Source organism: Engystomops pustulosus, chromosome 6, assembly GCF_040894005.1.
Source record: "Engystomops pustulosus chromosome 6, aEngPut4.maternal, whole genome shotgun sequence".
Classification (NCBI taxonomy): domain Eukaryota; kingdom Metazoa; phylum Chordata; class Amphibia; order Anura; family Leptodactylidae; genus Engystomops; species Engystomops pustulosus.
Genome location: NC_092416.1, coordinates 134,580,315 through 134,594,501, shown reverse-complemented (window position 1 = coordinate 134,594,501; position 14,187 = coordinate 134,580,315). Strand labels below are relative to the sequence as shown.

The following is a 14,187-nucleotide window of genomic DNA, read 5'->3' as shown; positions in this document are numbered from 1 at the left end:
AGAGGGGTTTGTCATGACAAACACAGGCAGTAACATAGTACCGCCCAGGGGGCTTTAGCACTGTAGTTATGGTAATATGAAAAAAGTGTTGTCATTTATACCGACTGCAAGGTAGAAACTATAGGAATGGCGTCATCTTCTTCTTAGGTTACAGTTTTATCACGTATTTGAAGTGTTGGATGAATGTATGCCTCTCATTGTTAAAAAAAAATGGTGTCACTAGATGGCAGGCACATGCTGCAACCTCACAATTAATTGGATTGCCAAATCATAATTTATTTTAAGTTGTTATTTAAATCCAACACATCCATAGCTAATACATTAGCGATAAAACATCAGGGGTGCAGTTATCAAACTTTTGTTTAGTTAGTTTGTTGACAATTTACAAAGTTCATCATGTTGCGTTTCTTCAGTAAAGCATCTGATTTGTCCACAGGTGGACATCTAAAAAAGTCCCAAATTTTGTATAAACCGTTATGAAAGGTTGTATTTTGTTTTTGCGCAAATAAACTCCGGTGCAGAGCAGGTGTGGACAAGGGGTTTGATTCAACATTTTGGGGGAGATTTATCATTAGTCCTATGTAGCTTCTTGGCGTATACCGGTAATTGTCACAAAGTTTTGCGCAATTATCGTTTTTTGTGTTATTTTTATCGAGAAAAAAAACGTAACTCTAAAGTCACGCAATTGCGGAAAAAATACACCACAGAATGTGCAACACCACATTTATCAACTGAGATTTTTTAAAAGAATGCAAAATTTAATCGCAAAACTACACCACATAAGAGGTGGTGTATGTGAGTCCATGGCTACTACAGGGGGAATTCTGAGAATTTCCTGTACAAAAACATTACAAAAAGGCAGAAATTGAGCAGATGTTAAACATACGTGTGACTGGTGCAGTCTATTCGCACAGCACAGCCACATAGGAAGGGATTTAACACTGCACATACACTGGACTATAAATCCGACTGGTGGAAACCTGCCAGTCTAACACATAGACAACTGCTCAAAATCCTGCCTAATGATAAATCTCCCCCAATTTGTGTGATTTTTCAGACAAGAGTTTTTTAAAAACAAAAAACAACAGACTCACCTGCCTCAATTATCACCCACTAAGATAAACCGGGCAAGGCTTACAGAAAATCACAAAACTAGACACACGTTTCCAGACTTGTCTCCCAGGTGTAGTTTTGTTTTTGAAAGAAAACAGCGGTGTTTTCCACATATGCACAGGATATGTCATAAATAGATGATAAATGCTTCTCTTGCTTCCAGTACCTGCACTTATAACAGGAACCTTTTCCCCCTGAGACCCCTTTCTCATAGCCAGAGAGTGTGAATCTTGGCTATTGCCATCAATCTAATAACCAAACTGTCATTAGACATTGAGAAGCAGCAGCCCTCACTGCACGATACCATGGGCAAGACAAACCTACAATCAACCTGAAAGCCTTGCAAGTCTTATAAACCTTTGTATGTGCTTGATACTCTATAGAGTAACGGTGGGGATTTCTGTGGCTGTCACACAAAGTTTTCCACATGGCTTGAGTGACTCAAGGCTTCCTCCTGTAGTCATGGGTAGCATCAGAAAGTGCTGTGTTCAGCTCTATTTTAAAGGAACACTTCCTAGGAATGTAGGGAGAGGACAGCGCTTGATTATCAAGCTCCTGTCCTTCAATTCTACCTGTTTGAAGGGGAACCTGGAGGGAAGTTACAATGGTAATCTGAATTTCCCCACCTCAACATACAAACACGATTAAAAGATGTGGAAGAGCAGGGAGCAATAAGTTGTTGATTAAATTGCTGTGTTGGCACTTTGTTTTAAATGAGTGGGTTGTTAGTTTCTAGTTTGGTCACTCAGCCTCTAAAAGGTTCACCATCACTGCTCAAGATCATAGTAGTATCAAAGCTACCAACCATCCTGGATTAAGCGGGACAGTCCCGTTTTCAACCGCCGTCCCGGGCAGTTGGGAGATTGGTCCACACTGCCATGCTGAGGCCCACCTCCTTCTGATCATGTACACTACAGCTGCAAAGCAGGTGAATCATCAGGGGCCAGAAGGAGGCATGATCAGCTTCTTGCTATCTCCTCAAATGTCAGCTTCGGGGCAATGAAGGAAAGGTAAGTTACAGGGTTTTTTTTTGTATAAAAGCCAGCAACAGAAGGAGGAGAGGAGGTCACAATATGTGGAGGATGGAGGAAAGATGGCCACCATATGAGGAAGATGGAGGACAGGAGGCCACAATATGAGGAAGATGGAGGACATGGGGCTACAATATGAAAAAGGATGAAGGACAGGAGGCCACCTCACCCCTCCTCCTCTCCATTACGGCGAACGTATGCGTGAATGCAGCCTAAGAGCAATGAGACTATGTACACCCGCTGCCAGAGGATCTTGTGATTGTTGAGCAATTTTATTAAGCAACTGAATATTGTGTTATGGGAACTAGTTTCTTGCAATGGGAAATTGATCCTGGAAAGTTTACTGGCTGTCCTTTTTGGAGTCAGAAAAGAACTTTTACCTCACTGTGAGCCAATTGTCATATGCCTTATCAGTTTTTGCTCTCTTCATCTGGATCAACACTGCATGAGTATAGGCTGGACTGGATCTTTATTTACATTTATCTATTATGGTTGTAGGCAGAATTTTTGACAGAAGATTTGAATATGGTCCTGTTTTTATTGTGTTTCACTTCCAAAGCAAAAGGCTGATCTTTGGGTTTATAAGTATATCAATAGTCTTCATGCAACTATGTGATCTAAAAGGTAAGATCTTATATTCCCTATAGTGCTTCTCCTTAGTAATGAGTAAGTTCCTTAGTAACATGGGCTTTGTTTAAATGGAGTGTTTTATAGACTACCGTACACAATGTAACTACATTAACCTGAAAAGTACCGGTACCTATTTTTTTCATAGATTAAATACAGTAAATATTTCTGTGAAATGTTACATATTTTTTTGGCCGACTGATGAAGAGACTTGTGTCATGGGGGTTATGTTTGTATTCAAGGAGCATTTGCTAAGACTTTTCTCACATCTAGACAGATGATGGAACTGCTATCATTAGGATTATCGATCCTAAGGCTTGCATACCCCTGCTTGCCCAAACAACAGGCTTGTTCATGAGGAAATCTGTTGTTTGGGGAGGTAGAGGTGTGCCAGCTCCAAAACTGACATTTTATTGACATATTAGTTGGCCATTAGGAGCTGTCACTTGGAGGCAATATCATCCGCCGGGGAAATATGGAAAAAGAAATTCTCAAAAAACATGTTTTTTTTTAAAAATGCATTTTAATGAAATTTTATTTTATGTCTTCTAAGTAAAGCGTGAATAGCGTGGATGAGACCTTGTCACCTTACCCTCCCAGATAGATCAGAGCATGTTACAACCTCCATCCCTTCACTCCTAAGAGATCAGCGTCTATCACCCCCTCCCCAAAAGAGATCAGAACATGTCACTCTCCCCGCTTTCCCAATTGCAGCCCCCTAGGCCAGAGGCTGTGGATTTTTGGGCAGGTGTGTCACTGGGGATGAGAATTGTAACATGTCATGGACTGAGCCGGCGGGTACAAATTTGGACACCGATGCTAAGGGGAGGAGGGAATAGTGAAGGGGGTGTTCATGTAGTCACAACAGCCCTGGGGCGGACGCAGAAGGACTTAATGTTTTAAAAGTGATTGTGTATTGTAAATAGGATAAAAGAGTTACAGATCGCAGGGCATGCACTTGCCCCGGGGTCATTCTTATTTTTAGAATCCACCACTCACCACTTTTTCTGCATTTCTAGAATATCGTGATTCTCTCTATAGACTTTTTGTATCAAATTATCTATAGAATCCAAATCGACATTTGTGTTCCTAAAAACCATTAAAGGTTACACTACTCTGCCAAATTATACATGCCTGCACTTTGTTCTAATTCCCATAATTTGTTGTATGACAGTATTGTAAATGCAAAAGCAGTTCTCATGCTGTCTAAGCATCATTGAAACAGGCATGCACTGTGTTTGGATGGACCCTAAGCTCAATGCATGCCGTCCCCCAAAGTGGTCCTTAATTCTTAAAACCTGCATATGAACTTTTTAGATCCTTAATTGACCTAAGCAGTAACACTAAGGCTACATTCACACGACCGCATGAATTCTCCAGTCCCGTATTTACGGGCCGTATGAGCCCGTATATACGTGACGTTTTTCATCCGTATGCAGCACGTACTTAACCCGTATTTTATACGTGCCCATAGACTTCTAGGGCATACAGAACTGAAATACGGGAGAAAATAGGACATGCTCTATATTTTTATATGGCTAGTATACGGTACGGTACGCTCCAGTGTCAAAAACGGCAATATAAATGGTTGGACGTATTGTCCATTGAAATGAATGTGGCCTAAGGCTACATTCACACGGACGTATGAAAAAGGCCGTATCCGTACCGTACCGTTTTTTTACGGATTACATACGGCCACATTCATTTCAATGGACAATACGTCTGACCATTTATATTGCCGTTGTTAACTCCGTTCCGTACCGTACCGTATACTGGCCGTATAAAAATATAAAGCATGTTCTATTTTCTCCCGTATTTTAGTTCCGTATGCCCTATAAGTCTATGGGGATACATACGTGCTGCATACGGATGAAAAACGTCACGTAAATACGGGACTGGAGAAATCATACGGTCGTGTGAATGTAGCCTAAGATATGGACTTTTTGCACATTTCTTTCACAGCTGCTGTTTTGTTTTGGTGGCGTGTTTTTCTCAATATTTGGATCAACGCTAATTGTTCAATGACATGTAGTAGTCGAGCTAGGATCCTGCGATATATTGGGCCCTCTAACACTGGCAAAAGTGGATTCTGTGGATTCTTTGCCACTGGTTCTGCTGGTATTTGTAATTCTGACATGAGCTTTGATTTATTAGCAAAGTCCATAGCATAAATTGCATGTTAAAGGGGTTAACCCTACCAAGTGTAGTGTACAGTGTTTGCTGCTGAATAGCTAAAAAGTTCTCCCCACCTCAGAGAAAGGGGATGTCTATATTTCCAGGCAGAAGATTTACTTTTATAAGTTGTACCAACAGTTGAGTTCATGTGGCTGAACAGGTTATCTTTTCAGTTTTTTGGAAGACAACAGAATTATATGATAAGGTGATAATGGAGTAGAAAAAAACCCTACCCGACCCTCTGGCCCCCAATTTTAGCTTATTTCATGTATCAAATATTTCACTGATTCTTGTCTGTATTAGTCACTGCATTTGCAGACAATCCGTGTTTTTGTGTCACCTCCCTAATTTCCCGTATTAATAGTCTATAATTTTTCCTTTCTAAACTCTCATCCCCTGATGACCTTATTTTCTCACTGTCTGCAGTAGAAACGCTCCATCTTACACAACAGAGACCTCTTTACATACATAGAAGTCAGTTTGCTTTTTGTAGCTACATCCCCTTTAATCTTGTACTAAGAAGCTCCTCTTCACATATCCCTTCCAGTGATCAGCCCTCTGATTTGTACTTATACGCGTAATTAGCAACAATTTACTTATCCCTTTACTTCCAGGTCAGCGGATTAAACCCAGTCGTGATCAGTGCCAAACTGGCCAGCACATGTGATGAGAAGGTGGTTTGTATGTGTGTGGGGGCAATTACTGATTTATTTTCCCAGGATAGTGGGAGACTGGAGGTCATAACCCCTCTTAATCGGGTCAAATGTACTTACGTATCAGTTTAGTGCAAAGGTATTTGATCAGTAACATTTTTATCCCTTGCACGAAACATCATGACCTTTGACAGCAGGATGACATCAGCAGTCCTGTTCTATGTAGCCCACATCAAAGATGCCAAGACGTTTCAGAATCGTGAAGTGTAAAAAAGTTCTCTTATTCTTATTGTGCAGAGATGGTTTGTTCAAAGCGAATAGTATGGCTACCTCTAATAGGTAACCTTCTCATAAAACCTGTGCCTAACATTTTGTTACGTAGTTTTGCTACTGTTGCCAAACAAAAAAAGTTTAGAATTTTTAGCAAATCCATTACTGAACACCCACCTCCCATTCCATGTGAATATATCCTTTTTCATAGCACTTTAAATATCATATTCAATACCTAAGTCTGTTGTTCTGCTCAACTATTGTTAATAAAGCTTCTGTTTTGCAGTAGTGGCAATAGTTTTACATGGACTTTTTAAGGCATTTACTGTGCAGAATAAATAATACATTGATTTTATAGTGTAGGTGTTTAATATAATACCAAATTTTCTGCTAAAAATGCAATTAGAACAAGAATAATGTGATGTAAAATATATTACTTACTATTTTTAAATTTTTTAGTTAGGGAACACATTCTATGATTAAGGGCACATTCACATGGCCGTCTGCGGGGACGTACATGCGGCCGCATGTACGTCCCCATAGACGGCAATAGCGGCACGGCGCAGATATGGTGCCACACATGTGTGGCACCGATCCGGGCCGCAAAAAGATAGAGCATGCTCTATCTTTCAGCGTGTGTCCGGCCGTGCGCCGCTATTCTCTATGGAGGCCGGAGGGGTCACCTCCTCCTCCTCTCCAGCACACGGCACGCACGGCGGGCATACCCCTGTGTGAATGTACCCTTAGTCTTATGATAGACATGATGGCAGAGCCCACTGGGCAGAAATTATCCATTGAGATCCAGCCTTTAATGAAATCTACCATCAAAATCAAGTACAATAAACCAGGATCACTTACCCATAGGTATAGGCAGTGTGATAATATATATTTAAAAAAGACACAAAATCCAGAGCAGCTCTGCAAAAATACTTAATCCTGGGTGCAAGTCAAAGGACTGTGGTGATCCTCCATGTGAATAGATTCAGCAGCACTCCATGTAGTTAATGAAAAAAACGATTGGATTTATTCCAAACACATCGCAACATTTCAGCCTGTACATGAAGCCTTGACATCAAGCTTGACAAAGGCTTCATGTAGAAGCTGAGACGTTGTGATGTGTTTGGAATAAATCCACTCGTTTTTTTCATTACATACATGGAGTGCTGCTGAATTCTAATGCTAATGAGCCTTAAGGGCTCTGGGGAGTTTTACCAGAGCCCCATGGTGCTGTAGCTTCACAGGCTGTTTCACTCTCTCACCGTTCCCTCCTGCTCAGCACTTCCCCCTCCCTCTGCCTGATGTAATCTCACTGCAGAGGAAGTTTCAGCACACAGTAGGAGGGGGAAGTTTAAAAGTCTGGAATCTGCAGTATGGTTGGGTTCTGGTAACACCCCCTGGAGCCCTTCTGGCTCCATATTATTAAAAGTTTAAGGTTCATAATTTTAAAAGGTGATTTTAAAAGGAAGAAGGCCATGGATACCAAAATATAAGAAGATCACCACAGTCACCGTTTCTGGATCTATGAGTAAGTGTCCCTGGTTTATCATAGTTGATTGTGAGGGTGATGTCCAATAAATGAGTTTTTATTTGTAGTTTGTTTGATTTTCTTCCATGATGATGACCAAGAGAAGATCTCAGGTATACTTGGTTATTATGTTTGCTCATTAATAAGAAAAGCTTCCTGAGCCTAAACATTATTTCTAACCTTTTGGCATTAAGTGTTCTGACCCCTTGGGAAAAACAGAATATACTAGACAAAGTACAACAACTATTAGGGCTAGAGGAAAAAGCAAAACCATTTACCACCAGGAAGTTATATATAGCAATCTACAATTCTATCCTTAAAAGCCGCCAATGAAGATGAAGAACATAAAGTTATTGTTATTTCTTAAATATGTCAGTGTGGCGCTAAGTCTCTGCACCATGCCAGCAGCAGACTGGTAGAGGACCATCATCACAGTTCTGCTTAATGACAGAGAATCTTTATGTATACGTCTAAAGCGCCTGCTTAATCGCCCCCACCTGTGCCCGCGGTTTGGGTGTGGGAAGGTAGACAGTCACGCCATTTGGTAGACAGGGCAGGCATAAGAAGGAAAGAGAGAAGCGAGAAGAGGGTGAGAGAGTAGTATGAGAGAGAAGGAGATTATCCTGAGTGACAGTCATCAGTCCCCCCTCCAGGCACTGGCTCTGACATCTCCATCTTACACAACACGGACCTCACAAGGTGTCTTTCACATACTCACCTCAGCTTGGGGGTGGCTAGCCAGTCTATGACTGATTGGAATGGAGGGCAATTAACTCTTAGTTGCTTGAAGATTGATGTCTTCTTTATTCACCGACAGGGAATTTTGAAGAAAGAGTTTAACTTAAGAATATGTTTGTGAAGGTCACATAGGCTGCAGTATACAGTATGCTTACACCCTGGAAGCTGTCACGGTTATTTACTGCTCATGTAAAATCATGTAATGTTCTTCAGTTGGGTGAGCAGATATAGTGGAAGTAGTTGGTATGTTTTTGACAAATGATCCAATAAGATCAAATAGTATTCATATGATCTTTGGTTGATAGTAAAAACAGACAATATATTTGTCATATATGTGACACATTTATTGACAAACATGTAGAATTTGTGATCAATTCTGTCCTGAGATGTTACTCCTCTTTAGACACTGCTTTTCTTCTGGAAGAACATTTTTCTAATTACAAAGGTAATATTTAGCTCACCAAGCTGTGACCATTTTCCTAGCTATTTTGGGTGTATCAGAGAGGGGCGGGGCAAGGGTGAGCAGGGGTGGGAACTTGCAGCCGCCATATTTAGTATAGTCTAGTATAGGCGGAGACTATAGCAAAAAACTCTGCCAGTTCAGACCTGGTCTAAATGATTGTGAATGTATTCACAGCGGGGCTTATTTACTAAGGGTCCGCCAATCACATTTCCGTCCGACATTTTGGGGGATTGCACGGCTGGGTCAGTTATTTAGAAGGGGATTGTGTCGCACGCGATCAGATTTTGGCTAATCGCGCCGGCTTTCATGCAACAGAAATGGGGGGTTGGGCCGTTAGACGATCCGACAGATTTGGACTGAGTGCGGGATTTAACTTTAAAATTGTGTCGCAAGACAATGCACTTACATGCACCAGGAAGAAGGTGAACTCCGGTGGACCTGAGCTGGAAACCGACACATACAGGATATCAGGAGCATGATCTTAGTGAATCGCACCAAAGTGCATTATCGAACTTCTCGGACAGGTAAGTAAATTTGCCCCATTGTTTTGATATTTGTTCAAAATTAAATTTTTTCACCTATGTTATATTATTTAACTTATGGATCTTCCAGTGTTGGCGTTCCACAACTATGTGTTTTCGCAAAAAGTACGGACGCCCACACAGATGAGTCAGTCATGAGTAAGGTAACATAGCGTGCCAGAAACGCTATGACCATATGTTGGAATGTTATTACAATGAAAAAATAAAGACTGCGTTTCACTGGTCGTATGAGCGGCACATGGATTTCTTTAGTGTTAATTTACCCCTACAGCGGATGAAACAAGCCATTATGGGGAACTGAGCGTGAAGGTTTCACTAGGTAGAGACTTGGAGTGCCATTTTTGGCTGTGGCACAAAGCCATAGTCACAAGGATGAAGATGAACCCAACTAAAAATATTCCTTTGCCTGGAAGAAACCATTCTTTCATTTCCAAGACGTCAACCAAGTCTATAATGTTGAGAACATTCAAATAAAGACCTGTAGAATCTTGGGGTCATTATTTTGAAGGTCTGATGTTTTTATTTATCCTTAATAACCATTAATAGAGTGAGTCCAATTTGGAGCACTCCAGGTTTTGCAGTACACTTGGGACACTGCCAATTTTTAACAGCAGACAAGCCATAAGTTTGAGGCCATCGCCTAATTTAGTATAATTCTAATATAAGTGATCATTGATGGCCATCACTTTGGACTTCTTGTAATGTACCTGGAATTCCTCATTTATGTAGGGGGTTTGAGAACAGTAGTGTTTCCAGACACTCTCAGGAGCAACAATCCATTGCAAAAAAGAAACCATTATTTTAGAAAATAGCTGTTCATTAGAGTGTAACCACTTTAGGACATTTTAAGATGGGGTCTTGTTTATGGATTCCACTACAGACGGCCTGAAGAACATTTAACAAGGTTTCTGTGACATTTTAAGGACATTTTTCACTTTAGTCTTCCAGGGCCTTAGCTGACAAATTCATTGTAAAATGCCCTGCTGTTGCATGACTGTGGGAACATATCCTTTGTTACCTGCCATTTATTTCATACCACATTATTGTCACAACTTTGTGTGTTAACTTGACACGTTTTGGTTAATCTTTCCACATCGTTGCGTCTGTTTGTTTTCTCTCTTTTCATCACTCAATAAGCTTTGGTATCATTAGTTGGTCCAACTAATAGTTTGTTTGAGTGCATTTGAATTCCCTTGTAACTGAAAAATGCAGAGACAGAGGCTCGTAATGAAGGTGGCATTAGTTAGAAATGTATATCTATGTATTGTTGCATTTATAAAGACTGATATCTAACTGACACTTTTATGAAAGTACATGACACTGGTTTTAATCCTGGGTCACTTACCTGCCCAAAGAAAGCGGAAGACCTTCTTGTGGAATGTGTGAAGTTCTTTGGTTACCAGAGGGATTGGGTGCCCCCACGCCCTGCTACAGCTACTCACCTGTCCTTGCTCCTGCTTCCGAGTCCATAGGTGTGCGCGCCACTGTCTCCTATGGCGCGCACGCCGGGATCGGAAGATTTAAAGCGCCGTTAATTGGCACTGGTATTTACCCAGAATCCTATTTAACCCAGCCTCTCCCCACACATCCTCCCGGATCTTCGAGCCGAGTGCCATTGAAAAAGCTTGTTCCCTGATGCCCTGTGTTGTTCGTGTGATTTCCTTTTGTGACCTCGGTTCCATACATTGATCCTGTTCCGCCTGCCCTGACCTGTTGCTCCGTTCCTGACTCTGATTTCGTGCTGCAGCTCCTGCCTGTCCCCGACTACGATCCTGCCTAATGTCTGTGTACCTCGCCTTGGCTGCCACCATGGACAAGGTCGCACCTGTGGAACGACCTGGTGGTACCTCGCCGCAACAAGTCCAACCCGCTTTGCGGCAGGCTCTGGAGAAAACTGACAGTAAAAACCGGCCATGGATCCCACTAAGGTTCCGCAATCTGACCTGGCTAATCTTACCACCGATCAACAGATTGCTTTTCAAGGTCAGCAACTTGGACAAGTCACCGCCATGTTGCAGCAGTTGTTGTCTACCCAGCACCAGTGTCCAGTACCTGCAGTACCTCTCGTTACTACGGCTCTGTTGTCAACTGCTGAACCCAGGCTGCGTCTTTCTATGCCTAGCAATTATGACAGTGAGGCCAAGTTATGCAGGGGGTTCATAACCCAGTGCTCTTTGCATATTGAACTGATGCGTTCACAGTTTGCCACAGAACCGGCTAAGGTGGCTTAAGTGATCAACCTTCTTTCCTGAAAAGGCCCTGGCATGGGCAACTCCCCTCTGGGACAGGGACGAGACTAGCAACTGCAGGCTCTGTGCCATTTTTCATCAATTATAGAAAGCATCCACACCCTCCTCTTCCTCTGCCTGTGTCCTCGGATGTCCCTGCTGTTGAGGAGTTGGTACGGGATCTGATATACATCTGGTAGCAGACTTGCCTTTCCTTGTTACAGGCTTCTGTCCAAACCAAGCTCCAGGCTGACAAGAAATGTAGGCCTCCTCCTGTCTTCTCTCCAGGTGACAAAGTCTGGTTGTCCTCCAGGTATGTCCGGCTAAAGATCCCTGGCTACAAGCTTGGTCCACGATTCCTGGGTCCTTTCGAGGAGCTGAGGCGCATGAATCCTGTGGCCTACAAGTTACGTCTTCCTCCCACCATGCGAACTCCTTCCATGTATCGTTACTCAAGCCTGTCATCCTGAACTGCTTCTCCCGGCATGTACCTCCTCCTGCTCCTGAGGCTGACTCCACCAACTTCTTTGAGGTAAAGAAGATCCTTGACATGAAGACAGTGAGAGGTAAGCGGTTCTTCTTGGTTGACCGAAAGGGGTTCGGGCCGGAGGAGAGATCTTGGGAGCCCGAGGACAATATCCTGGATGATAATTCCTCCAGCCCAAGAAGAGGGGGGGCCAAAGGGGGGGGGGTACTGTCACGGGTGCTCCTGCGACCCATGTCTCAGGTCACAAGCTCACCTGTGCTTCTCTGTGCCCCCGCGCCCCGCTACTCACCCATCTTCGCTCCTGCTTCCGGGTCCACGGCCATGTCCGCGTGTCCCTGTCTCCAAGGGCCCGCATGCCGGTTTCAGAAGATTTAAGGGGCCAGTACACCGTTAATTGGTGCTGGCCTTACCCAGAATCATATTTAATCCAGACTTACTAAGGCTAACCCAAACTGACTCTGATTCCGTGCTGCCCATCCTGATCTCCTGCCTGTCCCGACTATGATCCTGCCTAATGTCTGTGTACCTCGCCTTGGCTGCCACCGTGGACAAAGTCACACCGTGAAACAACCTGGTGGTACATCGCCACAGCAAGTCCAACCCGCTTTGCGGCATCCTTCGGTGAAAACCGGGTGCCACTTGGATTCCAGTACCAGGTGTCGGTGCACGTCATCGTCCACGGTGGTCCAGTGGGTCCACTACCCCTGGATGTACCTACATGCAGACTCTTTGCTAGAATTGTAATAACTTACAACAATAAATCACCACATGATTTATCAAAGATACAAATTTTATTAACATATGCTAAGAATATCAATAGCATGGTCACCATAACATAAAATCAACCCATACAAAACAATCCACATAACAGATAAGCACATCAATGGTCAATCATATTTAACCCCTTAAGGACGCATGGTTTTTTTGCTTATTTCTCGCTCTCCACCTTCAAAAATCCATAACTTTTTCATTTTTACGTGTACAGACCTGTGTGAGGGCTTATTTTGTGCGTAACAAATGTTACTTTCCCGTAATGTTATTTATTTTAACATGCCATGTACTGCGAAGCTGAAAAAAAATACCAAATGTGGAAAAATTGAAAAATAAACGTCACTTTCTTGTGGGCTCAGTTTTTCCGACTTTGACTGTGCACTCAAAATAACACCTCAGCTTAATTCTTTGGTTCGGTGCGATCGCGGTGATACCAAATTTATATAGGTTTTATTGTGTTTGAATACATTTTCAAAAATTAAAAGAATGTGTACAAAAAAGAAAAAAAAAATTTTGCCATCTTCTGAAGCTAATAACTTTTTCATACTTTGGCGCACGGAGCTGTGTGAGGTGTCATTTTTTGCAAAATGAGACGACCTTTACATTACTACCATTTTTAGGTCAGTGCGACATTTTGATAATTTTTTTATTTCATTTTTTATGTTATGTAAAAAGGTGTAAAAGTCGCATTTCGGACATTTGGGCGCCATTTCCCGTCTCGGAGGTCACCACCGGCCGTAACCGTTTTTATATTTTGATAGATCGGGCATTTTGGGACGCGGCGATACCTAATGTGTCAGTGATTTTTACTGTTTATTATGTTTTATATCAGTTCTAGCGAAAGGGGGGTGATTTGAATTTTTAATATTTTATTAATTTTTTTTTATTTTTTTAACTTTTTTTTTTCTTTTTTTCCCCACTATTTCTTAGACCATCTAGGGTACATTAACCCTAGATGGTTAGATCGCTCCTACAATATACTGCAATACTTCTGTATTGCAATATATGGCATTTTTGCAGCTCATTCATTACAATGAGTCACTGGCTCATTGTAACGAATCTGCAGATGCCAGATAGCCTCGGGTCAAACGAAGACCCGAGGCTACCATGGCAACCCTAGATGGTCAGATCGCTCCTACAATATACTGCAATACTTCTGTATTGCAATATATGGCATTTTTGCAGCTCATTCATTACAATGAGCCACTGGCTCATTGTAACGAATCTGCAGATGCCAGATAGCCTCGGGTCAAACGAAGACCCGAGGCTACCATGGCAACCGATCGCCCCCCCCCCCCCAATGACGTTCGGGGGCGCGGTGATTGCAATAAAGATGGCGGCATACAGCCAGCTTAAGGATCAAGAGCAGCAAGACAAGACCCGGGAGTGGTGAGCACTTGTCAGATCTACTCACTGCTATGTGACCTCCTGCAACAGTGAGTACTTGGAGTTATGTAAGCACTCATTGGCCTCTGCCAGGCAGAGGGGTACAGGCTGCAACTAGTTTGCACCCATTAAATACACTATCCAATCAGTTTTTACAATGGTAATCAGTGTATTAACA

General features: G+C 42.4%; 1 long non-coding RNA gene across 1 annotated transcript; it reads left to right on the top strand.

Annotated features, from left to right (window-relative positions):
• The first annotated feature begins 49 nt into the window (after window positions 1–49).
• Window positions 50–6,065, top strand: LOC140064348 (uncharacterized). The gene is made up of 3 exons (XR_011847754.1): window positions 50–111; window positions 2,643–2,768; window positions 5,561–6,065. It is a non-coding gene; the product is annotated as an uncharacterized lncRNA (long non-coding RNA).
• The last annotated feature ends 8,122 nt before the right edge of the window (window positions 6,066–14,187 follow it).